Source organism: Phacochoerus africanus, chromosome 8, assembly GCF_016906955.1.
Source record: "Phacochoerus africanus isolate WHEZ1 chromosome 8, ROS_Pafr_v1, whole genome shotgun sequence".
In the NCBI taxonomy this organism is placed as follows: domain Eukaryota; kingdom Metazoa; phylum Chordata; class Mammalia; order Artiodactyla; family Suidae; genus Phacochoerus; species Phacochoerus africanus.
Window position 1 is genome coordinate 138492182 of NC_062551.1, and position 17820 is coordinate 138510001.

General features: G+C 35.9%; 1 protein-coding gene across 1 annotated transcript in view; it reads left to right on the forward strand.

The window, feature by feature from the left end:
• Positions 1 to 17820, forward strand: part of LRRIQ3 (leucine rich repeats and IQ motif containing 3) — a 186014-nt gene that overhangs the window by 32649 nt on the left and 135545 nt on the right. The gene's annotated exons all lie outside the window — the stretch shown is intronic.

The window sequence follows — 17820 nt, forward strand, 5'->3', positions numbered from 1 at the left end:
GATCTGGAGTTGGGCAGTAGACATTCCCTGAAAAAGAAAGATTAGGAAGTTTCACTGAAATGATAATCAACATTTTGTAGTAAGGCAGAGAGAATGTTCTCCTGTGTTAGCCTGTATGTGCTAAATCATAGATGGCAATAGTCCTGATAAAGAGAGATAAGTATGAGACACAAAACTGAATATAAATAATGCCTGCAGTTTCTGAGGATGAGGTTCCAAATACTTTTCAAACCAAGGTCAAAGAGTGAGAGTGGACTTATCATTGGGGAAAAGTAAAATGATCTGGAATAAAGATGTGAAAACAATCAGGCAGTTGCTAATAGTACATGTTTATTTAAAATGTTATTTCTGTCTCATATGGTCCATTTAACTTTAATGTACATTTTATATGGAATAAACATCTAATTAAAGGAACTTGTCTTTAGTTTATGTCCCTGGGATTGAGTTTTTCTCTCTTAGAATCAAGATTTACTTTGATATTTGTGTAACATGAGATAAAAATCTTATACATGGAAACAATCTCTGAAAGTTCAGCCTGCATGAGGAGAATTTGAATGAGTTTAGTGGAGAGGAGTGGTAATAATGTATCACAGTGGTTCAAGACACTGATTTGAATTTTTTTTCTCCTTGAAATGCTGTTGCATTAGGCACATTACTTAACTACTCTGAGCCTGAATTTCCTCTTATGTTAGATGGTAGAGAGCAGGAACTAAAACCAGTATTTATTTTGCTGGTTGCTTGTGGGAATTGAGATCATGAATATAAACTGCATAGCACCTGGCAAATGTGGATATTGCATTCTTATTAGCAGCTTTTAAAAATTATTATTATTATTGTTCTGTCTTATGCTCTCTCCATTCTTGGATTTTGTAGGAAACTCAGTCTTTCCTTGGATTTCTTGCTCCCTTCTAATTACATTTACCACAGCATACCCAGAATAATCTTTCAAAATTATTAATCTAATCTTATTCACCAATTTACAATCCTCCCAATTCTCTCAATTTGCTTAGGACAAACTATTGGGATATTGGCCCCTGCAATACACATCAAGTGTTTTCACTACCATCAAAACTTATCGTACTGTATTGCAGTTGCTTGTATAATTATCTGTATCTCCAGATGTATGCATACTCTACATCTATAGCATATAACTGAGTACTTGACACATGTTATATGCTCAAAAATATTTGCTGAATTGATGAATATATTAATAAATTGAGAGACTGTTGAAGATAAAATCATAAAAGTATTTCTGTATTTATCTATGGAAAGGAAAAAAAGGAACAACTGAGAAACATGTGAAGCTGCTCCGAGAGGTACCTGTGGATTCCCACAACCTAAAGGTCCAAGTGATTAGTCCTCTCAGATGTCTATTTATAACCATAAGAACTATCTCCCTAGGCCCACTTTGCTTGAATTTTGTTCACTTAAACTGGTTGAAATTTTATAATATAGTCTTTTTTTTTTGTCTTTTTGCTTTTTCTAGGCCACACCCGTGGCATATGGAGGTTCCCAGGCTAGGGGTCTAATCGAAGCTGTAGCCGCCGGCCTACACCAGAGCCGCAGCAACGCAGGATCCGAGCCGCGTCTGCAAACTACACCACAGCTCACGGCAGTGCCGGATCCTCAACCCACTGAGCAATGCCGCTGATCGAACCCGCAACCTCATGGTTCCTAGTTGGATTCGCCAACCACTGAGCCACGACAGGAAGTCCGAAGTTTTATAATATAGTCTTGAAATACCATATGCTGCTTAAATTTAGAAAATTTTTATGATTAATTATGTTATCTTCCATATGCCGCAGGTGTGGCGTATGGAAGTTCCCAGGCTAGGGGTGGAATTAGAGCTGTAGCTGCCAGCCTATTGCCACAGCCACAACAATGCAGGATATGTTACCTACATCACAGCTCATGGAAATGCCAGATACTTAACCCACTGAGCGAGGCTAAGGATTGAACCCACATCCTCGTGGATACTAGTCAGGTTTATTACCACTGAGCCACAATGGGAATGCCTAATTATGTTCTCTTTTAAAGTAATACTATTTTACGATAAATATTATGGCACAAGGGAAGTACACTTTTATCTAAGAATGAATTATTGTAAACAGATTGGCAGCCTCCTAAACTCAAGAAAGGGCAGCTATATTGAGATGACAGGAAGGATTATTAGTTGGGTCAATAGGATGTGAGAAAGAAAAAGAATGGAAACATTTATTAAATATGTGGTATATGCAAAGTACCATATTGGGTACTGTAATTTACTTTATATCACTTAATACAGCAGAGCTTTTGAGTTTGGCCTCTATTTTACAGATGAAGAATTAAGAATTTGAACTTGATTGAGAGGTTGGGATATATATCTGATGGCAGACAGCACTGCTGTGATCAGTTATAAAGAGATGAAACTGTGTATATGAAATCTACAAATGTTAGATTCTTTTGTTTAACATAGCCAAAATTCTGTGCTCTTTTTATTTCTACAACCCTGAACACAGCTATTTTCCAAAGAGACCTAGTATTTTTAGTAGGGAATGATATTTAGGAACCAAGAGCTAGGAGCTAAATGTGTTCATTGCTGCTGGAGTGTTCATGGTCCCTAGGGTATTTCGGCAGATGGAATAGAACATGGATATTTTTTTAACATCATGAATTCATATTCATGCCTCTAATACTAAATAGCAAGAAGGTTCTTCATTGCCTTCTTCTTTCTGCATTAGGCTGCCCTTCTTCTACCATATAAATTTTGGTTGCCAACATTATCAATAATTTTACTCATTAGCTTAATCCTAATAAACACAGAATAGTTTCAGAATTGTTATACCTAAACTACTATCAACAACAAATATTTAATAAAGTTATGTTGCAAGGTTCTTTGTCTTTAGAGTGGAGATATATAGTTAAAATAATTATAGAAAGGGTACTCAGTGTAATCATGGAATATTAGCTGTTATCTAATGATTTTACTTTTTAATTTTTAAAATCTTTCTTATTTTCATCTTCTGTTTTTCTTGGAGTATTTTCTGTTCTGATCATTATAATTATGCTCCTTCTAGGCCAGTATTTATTTCTAAAATGAGTTTTAAAATTCATTTTTTAATTTATATTTATTTATTTATTTTTATTTTTTATTGTTATTTCCCCCAACACACTTTTTTTCCCACTGTACAGCATGGGGACCCAGTTACACATACATGTATATATAATTTTTTCTCCCATTGTCATGCTCCACTGCAAGTATCTAGACATAGTTCTCAGTGCTGCACAGCAGGATCTCATTGTTAATCCATTCAAAAGCAATATCTGAGTCCTGTCATTGCATTTTAAATTAGTCTAATTCTAGTTTATGTGGTCTTATATGTCTTTTATCATTTTCTTGATACCTTTTAGTTTATATTTTAAAACTTAAACTTTATTTTATTTTAGAGCAGTTCGGTTACACAAAAAATTTAAGAAGAAGGTACAGTACAGATAGTTCCATTATACTCCTAGACCTTACCCTTGGGTAAGGGCATCTTGCACCATGAACATCCCTCATCATTACAAACATTCCTCCCATTGACTTATAATCACCCAAAGTCCATTCTTTACATTACAGTAAATTCTTGATATTGAACATTCTGTGAGTTTGGACAAAAGTATAATGACATATATCCATCATTATGGAATCATGTTGTTTATTTTTACTGCTCCCTAAAATCCTCAGTCCTCTGCCTAGTCATCCCTATCCCTCTTTTAGACCCTGGCAACCACAGATCTTTTTATTATCTCTGTAGTTTTGCCTATCCCAGAATGTCATATAGTTAGAACCATACAGTGTATAGCCTTTTTGTATTGACTTCTTTCACTTAAGATCATGGATTTAATATTCCTCCATGCATTTTCATGGTTTGATATGCTAACTTCTTTTTATAGCTGGGTACTGCTCCATTATCTGGATGTACCAGTTTCTTTTTTAATTTACCTACTGAAGAGCATCTTGGTTACTTACAGGTTTTAGCAGTTATGAATAAAGCTGCTATAAATGTGCATATGTAGGTTTTAAGTTTTCAGCATCTTTGGATAAATACCAGTAAGTACAATTGCTGGCTTGTATGTTAAAGTTTTATTTAGCTTTATAAGAAAATGCCAAACTGTCTTCCAGAGTGGCTATACCATTTGCGTACCACCAGCAATGAATGAGAGTTCCTGTTGCTCCATATCCTCAACCAGCATTTGATATTATTGTTCTGAATTTTGGCCATTGTAATAAATGTGTGGTGGTGTCTTACTGTTTTAATTTGTATTTTACTGATTATATGTAGTGTGGAACATCCTTGTATATGCTTATTTGTCATTTGTGTTGTGTATCTTTTTTTTTGGTGTGAGTTCTCTGTCGAGGTATTAGACTTTAAAAAATGAGTTATTTACTTCTTGTTGAATTTTGTTTAAGAGTTCTTTGTACATTTTGGATATACATAGTACTTTTTTAGGCATGTCATTTGCAAATGTTTTGTCATAGTCTATATTATAGCTCATATTCTCATTCTCTTAGCTTTGTCTTTCACAGAGTAAAATTAATTTTAGTGAAGCCAAGCTTATCAATTCTTTCTTTCATGGATAGTGTCTTCAGTGTTCTATCTAAAAAGTCCTCACCATAGCAAAGGTTATCTCAGTTTTCTATGTTATCTTCTAGGAGTTTTACAGTTTTTCACTTTGCGTTTAGGCCAAATGTCCATTTTGAGTTAATTGTCATGAACAAAGTAGGTTCTATGTATAGATTTTTTTTTTCACATGGATACTTCAGTATCGTTGGTGGAAGGACTATCTCTCCTGCATTATATTGCCATTGCTCCTTTGTCCAAGATCAACTATTTATTTCTGTCTTTCTGAGGTCTCTATTCTGCCTCATTGATTTATTCTTTTGCCAATACCACACTGTCTTGATTACTATAGCTTTATACTAATCTTAAAGTTGGATAGCTTCTCAGTCCTCTGATTTTTTTTTTTTGTCTTCAATATTGTGTTATCTCTTCTGGATTTTGTGCTTCTCAGTGGAAACTTTTGAATCAGTTTATCAATGTCCACACAAGAACTGACATCTTGTGTATTTTGAATATTCCTATCCATGAACATGATATACCTCTTATTTATTAGTTCTTTGATTTTGTTCATCAGAGTTTTATATGTAGTTTTCCTCAAATAGATCTTGTAGATTTTTGTTAGATTTATACCTAAATATTTTATTTTGGGGATGCTAATGTAAGTGATATTGTGTTGTTTAACTTGTTCATTCCCGGGATATAGGAAAATCATTGACTTTTTTTGTATTAACCTTCTATCTTACAGCGTTACTATCATGTCTTATTAGTGCCAGGTTTTTTGATCAATTCTTTCAAATTTTCTAAGTAGTCAACCATGTTGTTTGTGAACAAAGACAATTTTTTCCTTCCTTCCCAATCTGTATACCTTTAATTTCCTTTACTAGTCTTAACCGCATTGGCTAGAGCAATGGTTAACCAGAGTGGTGAGTCAAGACCTTGCCTTGGACCTCATCTTAGTAGGAGTGATTCCAGTTTCTCACCATTAAGTATAATGTTGGCTGTAGAGTTTTGGCAGATATTCTTTATCAAGTTGAGGAAGGTCTCTTCTATTCCTTGCTTTATGAGGGTTTCTATCGTGAATATGTGTTGGGTTTTGTCAAATGATTTTTTTTTCTGTATCTATTGATATGATCATTTTTAGACATTCCAGCTATTTTTTTGTTATTAATGAGGAGTTTCATTTAGTTGTGTTCTGAGACAGATATTTTACTATTCTGTTCTTTTAAATTTGTTTTTTTGCAGAGAATATGGTCCATTTTGCTGAATGTTCCATGTGAGCCAAAGATAAATATGTATTCTACTTATTTTCACTTTGTATAGTTCTTTTTCTGAGGTTTTGTCTTGTTCCTTTGTTTGGAACAAATTCTTCTGTCTCCTCATTTTGCCTAATTCTCTGTATTTATTTCTATTTATTAGGTAACTTGATTGCATTTCCCAGTCTTGAGTAAGTAGCGTTATGTAGGATACATCCTACAGGGCCCAGCAGCATACTCTCCTCTAGTTACCATGGCTCTATGCTCTAGGGGATGCCCCATATGTGGGTTTCATGGGCCCTTCTCTTGTGGTGGGGATAACTACTATGGATATGCTGGTAGTTGAAGCTGGCCCACTTGCTAATAGGCTAGAGGAAGGACTTCATAATGGCATGTGCTCATTCCTTATGACAGAATGAGCTCCCCAAAATGGCTGATAGTATCTATGCCCCCATGAGGAATTCCAGATACCTTGGAGAATCTCCAAGGTCAGCAACTGGTTCTGACCCAAGATCACTTCAAGTTACTTCCTTTTCACTGGCACTCAGAGCAAAATGAAATTTTGTATACATCCTTTAAGAGCAGAGTCTCTGTTTCCTATAGCCTTCCAGCCCTCTCTTATGTAAGCCCGCTGGCCTTCAAAGCCAGGCATTCTGGGGAATTTTCTTCCCAATGCAGGATTTCTGGGCTGAGGAGCCTACTCCTCAGGGACAGGCTCTGCAGTTGTGATTATCTTCCTATTTGACAGTCACCTACTGGGGTGGGGGGCCTTTATATCACATCTTTGCCATCCTGCCCATCTCATATGGTTGCTTCCTTTTATCTTTAGTTGTATAAAATATTTTTGCCAGTCTTTAGGTCATTGTTATAGATAGTTGCTCTATAAGTAGTTGTAATTTTGGTATGCCTGTGGGAGAAGGTGAGCTTAGGGTCTTGCTTTTCTATTATCTTGGCCACACTCTCTAACCTCTGTTTTTATTTTTTAATTATTTTTTATTAATCAATGAATTTATTACATTTATACTTGTACAATGATCATCACAATCCAGTTTTATAGGATTTCTATCCCACAACCGCAGCGCCTCCCTCCACCCCCCAAACTGTCTCCTTTGGAAAGCATAAGTTTTTCAAAGTCTGTGAGTCAGTATCTGTTCTGCAAAGAAGTTCATTCTATCCTTTTTTTCAGATTCCATGTGTCAGTGAAAGCATTTGATGTTGGTGTCTCATTGTCTGACTGACTCCACTTAACATGATAATTTCTAGGTCCATACATGTTGTTGCAAATGCCAGTATTTTGTTGCTTTTAATGACTAATATTCCATTGTGTGTATGTACCAGCTCTTCTTTATCCACTCCTCTGTCAATGGACATTTAGGTTGTTTCCATGTCTTGGCTATTGAAAATAGTGCTGCAGTGAACATAGGAATACATGTGTCTTTGTGAGTCATGATTTTCTCTGGATAGATGTCCAGGAGTGGGATTGCTGGATCAAACGGTAGTTCTATTTTTAGTTTTCTGAGGAATCTCCATACTGTTTTCCACAGTGGTTGCACCAATTTACATTTCTACCAAGAGTGTAATAGGGTTCCTTTTTCTCCACACCCTCTCCAGCACTTATTGTTTGTAGACTTTTTGATGCTGGCCATTCTGGCTGGTGTGAGGTGGTACCTCATCGTGGTTTTGATTTGCATTTCTCTAATAATGAGTGATGTTGAACATCTTTTCATGTGTTTTTTGGCCATCTGTATGTCTTCTTTGGAAAATTGTTTGTTTAGATCTTCTGCCCATTTTTTGATGGGGTTGTTTGTTTGTTTGGTATTGAGCTGCAGAAGTTGTTTATAAATTTTGGAGATTAATCCCTTTTCAGTTGATTCACTTGCAAAGATTTTCTCCCACTCTGTCAGTTGTCTTTTTGTTTTGTTTAGGGTTTCCTTTGCTGTGCAGAAACTTTTAAGTTAATTAAGTCCCATCTGTTTATTTTAGTTTTTATTGTCATTACTCTAAGAGGTGGATCTGAGAAGATGCTGCTGTCATTTATGTCAGAGAGTGTTGGTGCATTTAACTTGTCCCAGAGTTCTCTGAGACTCTCTTCATTTGTTTTCAATCTTTTTTCTCTTTTCCTTTCTGCATCTGCAATTTCCACTAATCTGTCCTCCACCTTGCTGATTTTGTTCTTCTGTCTCCTGTATTCTGCTGTTAGCTGCTTCCAGTGAATTTATTTCAGTTATTGTATTTTGCATCTCTTCTTGTTTAAGTTTTGTATCTTGTATCTCTTTGCTCAGTGTTTCCTGTATGTTATCCATCTTTGCCTCCAGTTTATTTCTAATGTCTTGCATCATCTTCAGCATCAACAGTCTAAAGGCTGAGAATCTCCTGATCACTTAGCTGATTTTCTGGGGTTTTTCCTTTCTCCCTCATCTGAGTTATAGTTCTCTGTCTTTTCATTTTTATAGGTTTTTGGTGCGGTGACCTTTTTACAGATAATAAAATAGTAGCCTCTCTTACTTCTGGTGTCTGCTCCCCTTGTGGCTGAAGTTTGTACAGGGGCTTGCTGTACACTTCCTGATAGGAGAGACTGATGCCTGCCCACTGGCAGGTGGAGCTGATTCTAATCCCTCTGGTGGGTGGGGCTTTGTCTCCGGATGTGATTAGAGGGGGCTGTATGCCTGGGCGGGGGGGGGGGGGGGGGGGGGGGGTCTTTAGGCAGCCTGTTTACTGAGGGGCAGGGCTGCGATCCCACCTGGATTGTTGTTTGCCCTGCTCCTTCTCCGTGCTAACTGATGGGTGGGGCCAGCTTTTCCAAAAATAGCGACCTCCAGAGAAAGGCATGCCGCTGAATAATCCCAAGAGCTTTGCTTCCAATGTCCTTTGCCCCCAACAAGCCACATTCACCCCTGTTTTCCCAGGAGGCCCTCCAAGAACTGAAGTCAGGTTTGACCCAGATTCCTTATGGAGACTTTGCTTTGCCCTGGGACCCAGTGCATGTGAAAGTCTGTGTGCGCCTTTTAAGAATGGGGACTCCATTTCCCCCACTCCTGTGGAGCTCCTGCACACACAAGCCCCACTGGCCTTCAATGCCAGATGCTAGGGGGGGTTCTTTCTCCCAGTGCCAGATCCCCACACGTGGGAGTTTGATGTGGGGCTCAGAACTCTCACACCGTAGATGAGTCTCTGTGAACCAGTTAGTTTCCAGTCTGTGGAGCTTCCCACCCAGAAGGTATGGGGTTGCTTATATCACGTAGTCCCCCTCCTTCCTCTTGATGTGGCCTCCTCTTTGTCTTCTGGAGTAGGATATCTTTTTGAAGGTTTCTGGTCCATCTGGTTGAAGGTTGCTCAGCATTCAGATGTAAATTGTACTTATTTCTGTTTTTAAATTTATACATTTAGACTATTGACATTTATACTGATAATTTAAATAGTTTAATTAATATCTGCCATATTTGTCACTGTTTTCTATTTGTTTCCATTGTTTTTTCTTCTCATTTTGTCTTCCATATTTTTCTTCGTTTTGTGGTTTTAATTGAGCATTTATTTTTATTATTATTATTATTTTGTCTTTTTGCCTTTTCTAGGGCTGCTCCTGCGGCATATGGAGGTTTCCATGCTAGGGGTTTAATCGAAGCTGTAGCCACTGGCCTCTGCCACAGCCACAGCAATGTAGGATCCAAGCCGTGTCTGCGACCTATACCACAGCTCATGGCAACACTGGATCCTTAACCCACTGAGCAAGGCCGGGGATCAAACCTGCAACCTCATGGTTCCTAGTTAGAGTCTTTAACCACTGCGCCACAACGGGAACTCCTAATTGAGCATTTTATATGATTCCAGTTTCTCTTCTTTTGTAGAATATTGGTTATACTCTTTATTTTCCTGAATTTGTAGTGTTTGCCCTAGAGTTTGCAATATACATTTACAGCTAATCCAAGCCTAGTTTCAAATAATACTATACCATTTCACAGGTAGTATTAGTATCTTAAGAAAAAATTCTAAATAATCCCTCCTGTTCCTTGTATTTCTGACTCAAATTATTTCACTTATATGTACATTAGCAATATGTGTATGTATGTGTATATATAGATATGCATCTTATCTATTTTAATTATATACATAATTAAATATATTTAGTATATTGTTTTATACAAACTGTTCTCAGATTAAAAATAAGAAAAATAAAGATTTTAACTTCACTTATTCCATCTTTGATTCTCTTCCTTACTTTTGGTCGGTATGCAATAATGACTTTTTTTTTTCTCTCTTAAGAACTTCTTTTAGCATTTCTTACCAAGCAGATTCTGGCAACAAATTCCCTAGGCTTTTGCTTTTCTTTCTTTTTCACTTTGAAGGATAATTTCACAGGGAATAGAATTCTAGGTTGGTGGGGTTTTTTTGTCTGTCAACACCTTAAATATTATCATCCCATTTCATCTTGCTTTCATGACTTTTGTTGATAAATCATATATACTTTTTTACCTTTATTCCTCTGTAGGTAAGATTTTTCTCCCTGTAGACTTCTTTCAAGATTTTTCCTTTACCTTTGATTTTCTTTAGTTTGAAAGTGATATGAAGTTTTTGGCATTTTTCCTGCTTTGTCTTCCTGAGCTTCCTGGATCTTTGGTTTACTGTTTGACTTTAATTTGGATAAATTCTCCATCATTATAGTTTCAGATATTTCATTTATTTTTCCTATTTCTGGTATCTATATCACATGTATTACACCTTTGTAGTTGTCCTACAGTCTCAGATATCCTGTTCTGCTTTTTTTTTTTTTTTTTGGTTTTTGTTCTACTTTGCTTTATGTTTTCAAGGATTCTACTGATATATTCTTTCCTTAGCCATGTCCAATCTACTAATAAGCCCTTCATAGATATTATTTCTGTTGCAGAGTTTTTGATATTTAGCATTTTGTAAAAAATTCATTCTTAGGGTTTTTCTCTCTCTGCTTATAAACCCATCTATTCATGTACTTTATCCATTAGAGCCTTTAGCATATTATTCATAGTTATTTCAAAGTTCTCATCTGATAATTCCAACATCTCTGCCACTTATTTCTGATCATTGCTTGGTTTCTTTAAATTGTGGGGTTTTTTTTCCTTTCAGTATGCCTTGTAATTTTTTTTTTTTTTTGGATAGCTGGACATTATGAACCATGTAAAAGAAACTGCTGTAAATAGGTCTTAGTAATTTGATGCTGAGGTGTAGGGAGGTGTCGCATTCTATACTCTAGTGATTTAGTCTTAGTCTTTTGGTGAGTTTGTGCCCATGACCTGTGAACTTCACAAGGGTTTCTCATTTTTTTCTCCCCCCTTAGGTGTGACTGGATTGTTAGACTTAGCTGGAGCTTAGTAGGGTTGACCCTTGAAAAACGGTTTTGAACTTCATGGATCCACTTATGCACAGATTTCTTTCAATAAATACATACTATAGTACTATACTGAAGTTGGTTGACTCTGTGGACATGGAACTGTGGATATGGAGAGTTGACTCTATGAGAGGTTGGTACTTCTAACCCCATGTTGTTCAAGGTTCAGCTGTATTTCTTTTCTCCCATGTGGAAGGTCAGTTAAGCACTCATAATGCTGTAGCAGATTAGGCTTGGCTGTAGTTAATTGAATTCACCTGGTGGCAAGCCTTGTTAAAAAGAACAGAGTACTCTAGTTTCATTTTCCCCTCCTACTTCTATAAGCCCAAGGTGATTTTCCTCTGATATTTACTACAGGAGTCTGGTGGAGCTCCTGGAGGTAAATCTAACAGTATTGTGGCAGTCCCTTTGTGGCTGATTCCTCCTTGAGGTTTTAACTCTCAATGAGCTGCCAGCAATTTGTCAGCAACAGTTGTTTTTTCCTACTTGGTGTGGGTTTTGGTGGGAGTTTCCTCTTAATGAGTCTTTGCTCAGGTAAAAAGTGATGGTTTATATTCACTTGTCTGTCTCACAAATCTTGAGGGCAGGAGTGTGCCCTGTGTTCTCCCCTCTCAGGGTTCCAAAAAGAGTCTGGTTTTTCGTTTTTTTCAGCTGTGTAGTTGTTATTAGGATGGAATTGCTGTTTCAAAGCTCCCTATATGCAGAACTGGACTTAAGTTTATTTTGACAGATATAAGTTGTAGTTTTATCTTCTTTGTAGGCTTCACTGTCTGGCTTGCTTTTATTGTCTATAATGATGTTATTTTTATTATTCTCTTTTTGCTTTATAATTACTCTGTAATAACTGTTTATGGGTTTAGATAGTGATCCCATTGACCTTTTTTATGAGAAATTAGTTTTCATCAGTTTAGGGGGCTTTTTTCAGATTCTGAAGTTCCTTATTTCTATTCTTGTTTGTTTGTTTGTTTGTTGTCTGTGTGTAGTTTCTGAAAATATCATAGCTTACTTTCTGAGTTCTCTCTCTCTGGTCCCAGTGCTCCCTTTTTAGTGTTAGACTTTTTTTTTTCTCTTTCGTTTTCTCCTTTATTTCCATGATGCTCAATTTTGATTCTGTCTTCAGGGGTTTATTCTCAGTTTTGGGCTTTGACTTAGAGAAAAGCATTGGATTGTTAGCTCTGTGGATATATATGCCCAGAATACTCAGATCTTACCACTGAATCCCTGTATTCACACACTATTGGAATTTGCGAAACTCTCTAGGATTTATCTCCTATTCTTGTCTCTCCAAGCTTTCCAGGAAGTATCTTTAGATTTTTTTTAATTTCTATCCATCAGATGGACAGTGGTCTTATGGGTGTTAGTGATTTTTCCCCACTCCTTTACATTCTGTATTTCCTGAGGATAACTTTTCACATAATGTTATAGATAATGAAAAGTTTTTGCTATCTAGTTGTCATATCTGTTTCATATATTTGGGTAGATTTTAAAACTATGTCACTTCCATGATTATTATTTCGGGGTACCCTCACAACACAGAGGTTTACCAGCATCATTCACCAGGTATTTCTAATAAGCTAAATCTCTGTGACTTCCGTATTTTAGAAAATGATATACACTAGCTGTATTTATTTCTTAAAAATATAAGAGAGTTGCAGAAATGAAATATTCTGCAATCACAACATGAAAGAATGGTTAGAAGGACTTGGCTATTTACATATCAAAAGAGTTAATTAAGGATAGTTCAAAATACTGAATAGCATATGATAAGGCATATAAAATAGTATATGTGCAACAATATTAGTGTAGTATACTGTTAGTATATACATATATATATGCGCTACATACAAATAGTAAATATGACAGATAAAAAGGATAAAGTGTAGGGATGGACATTTCAAAAACAAATTTCAGCTTGTTTTTTTAAGAAAAATATTTAACTATTATGATTTTCTGAATGGTATGGTTATAAATTCATTTTGTGGGAATTTTTTAGGAATTGTGTAGCATTAATGTAGGAATTGTCTATGTGCTAGGGTTGTAATAAACTGGGTTTTAGCAAAAGTCACATATATATTGACATCGTAGATACAAGACTTTGTTTTGTAGTATGGTTTAACATGATTAAATATTTATTTATTATATTTCTATGTGTGTGTGTATATATATATATATATATATATATATATATATATATATATGACAGTTATATGTCCTGTTTTGACTAGCAGCAAAATATGGAGACCCATAGTCATCAGTATTATATTAAAATTTCTGAAAGCTTTATCTAATTGAATAATTTTTTCTAGAGAGAGGAGTAAATATATTTTAGTCATAATTGGATTCAGTTCTATGTAACACAGACCTCAAAATAATGATTTAAGCTAAGGCGAAGTTTTATTTTATTTTGTATTAGACGAGTCTATCGTCCAAGAAATACAAGCCTATGACTCTACACAATATCAGAACCCAAGTTTCCTTTAGCTTTTTATAATATCCTCCTTTCTTGTGTGTTCTATCTCAAGTTCACTGGTGTTCCGGAATGGCTGCCAAAGTTCCAATTGTTACATCTGGTTACATGCTGGAAGGCTTATGCAAGTACTGAATGACAGGGGACATCGCTCCACTAAAACGGCCACTTTAATCAGCCTAATTGGGAATAATACATTTCCTCTTACATTTCCTTGACCAGAATTTAGTAATAAGGGCACACTGGTAAAAAGGGATGCTAAGAAATAGGATCTTTTATCTGGCCACTTTACCACTTGTATGAAGTTTGGCTTTTGTTACTAAGGCAGAAAGGGATAATTTGAATTGGATGCTGGCTATCAGTTTCTGCCATAGCATAAATGAAAACAAAAGACAAGATCATAATTATTGCCTAGCAGCTCTAAATGCATTGATAAAAAAGTAGAAAGCTTGCCATGTCAAGGATCTAAGTTTCTGTCTCATGGGGATAAGATGAGTAGCAGAAATTATACCCAAAGACAGTAAATTGAGAGAAATAACAAAAATAATACCAGAAATTGATGAAATAGGAAACAGGCATATAATGAACATGAGAAAATATGCATAAAAATTAAAAAGGCAAGAATTGGTTATTTGCAAATTTTAATAAATTGATAAAACTCCAGCAAGACTGATATAATCAAGAGATAGAGGGAAAAAGTACAAATTACTATGATAAAGAGTGAAAAAAAGGAACATTGCTGTAGGTCCACAAGTATTAAAGTGAATAGAGTGAATAACTCTATGCCAAATGATTTGACAATTTGTGTGAAAACAGACAAATTCTTTGAAGAAACAGAATTTTTAGGCTGACAGAAGAAATAAAAATGCCAAATATCCCTATATACATCAAAAAAATTATATCCATTATTAAAATCCTTCCCACAAAGAGGCTTCAGGTCTAGATGACTTTTCTGGTGAATTATCCTTCACATTTAGGGACCATATACCACCATCTTAACCAAAGTTTCTAGAGTGAGAGAGAATATTTTTCATGTCATTTTGAGAGGTCAGGGTATCATTAAAAGCAACACTTGACAAGAACATTACAAGAAAAAAATTGCAGGCCAGTCCCATGTATATACATGTAAAAATCATAAATATTAAAAATTTAGATCTAGTGACATATAAAGTGGTTAATACCCTATAGCTAGCATAAATTTATTCCAAGAATACAATATTAGTTTAACATTAGAAAACCAATAACATTAATAGAATGTGAGTGGGGGAAAATACCTCAAGTTCCTCACTTTGTTCAGTATCAGGTTAAGTAAAATTTGTGCATATTTTGAATGAATGTGTCCTCATTTTGCAAGGATCCAAGGTAAGTGAGATTTAATCTCATTTCATCTCATCTAACCTGTGGTAGGCAGAATTTCAAGATGGCTTACATGATCTTTGCTCCCTGTTGTTACTCCTATGATTGTGTTATACACATATACCTAGAAAATTATGTTTTACAGATGTCATTAAGGTTTCTTACTAATCAGTTGGCCTTAAGGTAATCTGATTCAGATAGCCAACAAGCACATGAAAAAATGCTCAACATCACTGATTATTAGAGAAATGCAAATCAAAACTACTGTGAGGTACTACCTCACACCAGCAAATGGCCATCATTAATAAATCCACAAATAACAAATGCTGGAGGGGTTGAGGAGAAAAGGGAACCTTCCTACATGTTGGTGGGAATGTAAATTGGAAATATGGAAAACAGTATGAAGATTTCTCATAAAACTAAATATATAACTACCATATGACCCAGCAATCCACTCTTGGGCATATTTCCAGACAAAACTTTCCTTGAAAAAGACACGTGTACCCCCACGGTCATTGCAGCACTATTCACAACAGCCAAGACATGGAAACAACTTAAATGTCTATTGATAGATGAATGGATTCAGAACATGTGGTATATATACACAATGGAATACTACTCAGCCATAAAAAAGAACAAAATAATGCCATTTGCAGCAACGTGGATGGAACTAGAGATTCTCATACTACGTGAAGTAAGTCAGAAAGAGAATTAATTATGGAATTAATATATGGCACAAATGAACCTTTCCAAAGAAAAGAAACTCATGGACATGGAGAACAGACTTGTGGTTGTCAAGGGGGAGGGGAAGGGAGTAGGGATGGACTGGGAATCTGGGGTTAATAGATGCAAACTATTGCCTTTGGAATGGATAAGCAATGAGATCCTGCTATATGGCACTGGGAACTACATCTAGTCACTTATGATGGAGCATGATGGAGGATAATGTGAGAAAAAGAATGTATATATGTATGTGTGACTGGGTCACTTTGCTGTACAGTAGAAAATTGGCAGAACACTGTAAACCAGCTATGATGGAAAAAATAATCATTTGAAAAAAGATACATTATTTGCATGGGTCTGACTTAATCAAATGACCTCTCTAAAAACAAGCATTTTCTCCAGCTAATGGTGAGACAGGATATCAGAAAAAGTTGAAGCAAAAGAAGGATTTGATATACTGTTGCTCTCTTAATGGTAGAGGGGACCATGTTCAAATGACCTGAGGGTGACCTTTATGATCTAGGAGTGACCATCTTACCAATAACCAGCAAGAAAATAGGTACTTAATCCCACACAAGAAACTGGATTTTACCAACTATGTGAATGAGTTTAGAATAAGATATTTTTTTCCTAAGCTTCCAGATAAGAAATAACCCAGATCAGCTAATTAGTTTGGGCCATTTGTTAACTTAGTGATAAAAAAAAATACACTATAGAACTGTGTGAAGTTTCTGGTATGTGCAGGGTTTTATTAATGCAATACCTTTTAAAATTAGGACTGCCTGTATACATTCATCTAAATATTTGCACAAGAATCAGTTAAAAAATTCTGATAAAATTCAGCACTCATTTAAGATTAAACAAGCAAACAAAAAAATACTTTTAGCAATCTAGGATTAGAAGGAAACTTCCTTAATCTAATAATAGTATCTTTTCATACATCTTAGTACTGAAATAATTGGGTTTATTCCCCCTGAAATCAAGAACAAAAAAGTCTGTCGCCTGTTAGCTTTTTTTTTTTTAAGGGCTACACTTTTAGCATATGAAAATTCCCAGGCTAGGAATTGAATCAGAGCTAATAGCTAGCCCATGCCATAGCAACAGGGGATCTGAGCAGCATCTGCAACCTACACCACAGCTCATGGCAAGCTGGATCCTTAACCCACTGAGTGAGGCCAGGGATCCAGCATGCATCCTCATGGATACAAGGTAGGTTATTAACCTGCTGAGTTGCAATGAAAACTCTACATTTTTATTAAATATTGTAATGGTGAACATAGATCAGTGGAACCAAAGAAAATAAAAAGGAAGTTAAAAAATTAGAAAGGAAAAAATAAAATTGTAAATTCCTATAGATGTGATGATTGTGGGTATGCAAACTAATAAACTCATAATACAAAAAAACTATAATATTTAAATATATAGTAACAACAACTTGAGAAATTAAATTAAGAGCTACCATTTATAATCATATAAAATCCCTACCATTGGTTGGTTTGACCTTCTAGAGACAGATACAAACAAGGAAAATATTAAGTATATAAGAAATTTATTGAGCAAAATACCTTTGTAAACAAAAGAGGAAGAAATAGGAATAGGCAGGGAAAATCTTCCCAATCTGATGTTGATCTGATAGCTGTAAAGGGAGAGAGAACAAGGACAGGAAACTTAGCAACACAACTCTGAAAAAAATCTAGGCCAGACCAGTGGGAAATCCCTGAGCAAAAGTTGAGCATTGGAGGAATGCTGCATCAGGCAGAAATGGGCCAACACTATTACAGTACCTCAGTCACTGGCTGGGAATGGCCTTGGCAAAAATGTAGTGATGAATCCAAGGGAACAGTAACTGGGTCTGTCAGTCAGCTATGATCCTCATAGTGGTTTCTCTTCAAGGAGATCTCAGCAGTTCATTTCTATGGCTGTCAAACACCATGTGAGCAAAGATGTGTAGTTCCTGTCATGGCACAATGGAAACAAATCCAACTAGGAACCATGAGGTGGCGGGTTTGATCCCTGGCCTTCCTCAGTGAGTTAAGGATCCAGCATTGCCCTGAGCTGTGGTGTAGGTCACAGATGCAG